The 1206-nt window shown below is 28.0% G+C and overlaps 1 non-coding gene across 1 annotated transcript; it reads left to right on the top strand.

Annotated features, from left to right (window-relative positions):
• The first annotated feature begins 460 nt into the window (after positions 1-460).
• Trnav-uac (transfer RNA valine (anticodon UAC)) lies at positions 461-532 on the top strand. The gene has a single exon. It is a non-coding gene; the product is annotated as a tRNA-Val (tRNA).
• Positions 533-1206: the final 674 nt, after the last annotated feature.

Below are 1206 nucleotides of genomic sequence, written 5' to 3'. Positions count from 1 at the left end.
ACTTAACATTATTGGATAGTTTCGGTATAATATTATTCTATTGTATTGGAAGTTAATTTAAAGAAACTACAATATTCTATAGCTTTGTTCGTTTAATTTAAAGTCAATTTATTCAATTTATTTTATTGTTTTAATTTAAAATAAAATCATTCTTTTTTACAACTATGATGCATACTTTTCCTGCAAATTAGGGTGTACGTACGCGACACTATCATAGCCATTTGTCTGCTGACGCTAAACAGATTGAAGTTTTCTTTTAATTCTTTGACGTTTTAAACAATGTAAATCCTCCAGGCTAAGTTCTGACATTTGGATTGTTCTCTTACAAGTGAATGCATCGTTTTGGAAGTTCGAGATTTTACGAGATAACCCGAGGGCGTTATTTTAAGGTATTCTGAATCTGGTCTTATTAGGATTTACCAATATATATTTACCATCCCATGAGAGCATTAAAGCAAGGAGTTCCATGGTGTAGTGGTTATCACGTCTGCTTTACACGCAGAAGTCCTGGGTTCAATCCCCAGTGGAACTATATTGTACTTTTGATGCGTAGGTCACATATTAATAATAACAATAAACACCTTATTTTCAAACAACGACAGCAGAATTTATTATTTTATTATGCTTAGAAACGTTAAACAACAAGAAATAACAACACAACGTTGATTTATTTATTTATTTATTTATTTAATATTTAGTATGCATTAATTATTAATCATTATCTGAAAACTGTTTATTATGTATTTATTCATGATAAATTTATAAATGTTTAATGTATTATTTATTTGTTATTTAGTTTTAATTTTTTATTTATTAATGATATATTATTTATTTAAATATCTATTTATGTACGTGTTTTATTTATTAATAATTCATTTATTTATTTATTATTTATTTATCTATTTATTTATTTTTTTCATTTATTCTCATTTAGTTTCTTTTATTCTTATTTCATTTCTTCTCGTTTCATAACAATCTCATTGGGGATCAGAGATCTTTCAATCTCATCAAAATGGGATAATCTATACGTAGACATAGATATGCTAATATATATGCACAGTGGAACGCCTCAACACCGAAACCCCTTTGGACATCCTCCCCAATTTTTCCGTTCATATAAGTATTAGGTTTACTGACGATATTGCAAATGTACGTGCAATTGTGGAGAGAGAGAGAGAGAGAGAGAGAGAGAGAGAGATGTTCATA

Source organism: Sinohyriopsis cumingii, chromosome 12 (genome assembly GCF_028554795.1).
Source record: "Sinohyriopsis cumingii isolate HCF-2022 chromosome 12, ASM2855479v2, whole genome shotgun sequence".
NCBI lineage: Eukaryota > Metazoa > Mollusca > Bivalvia > Unionida > Unionidae > Sinohyriopsis > Sinohyriopsis cumingii.
Note: the sequence above shows the minus strand (reverse complement) of the source record. Positions and strands in the feature narration are given on the sequence as shown.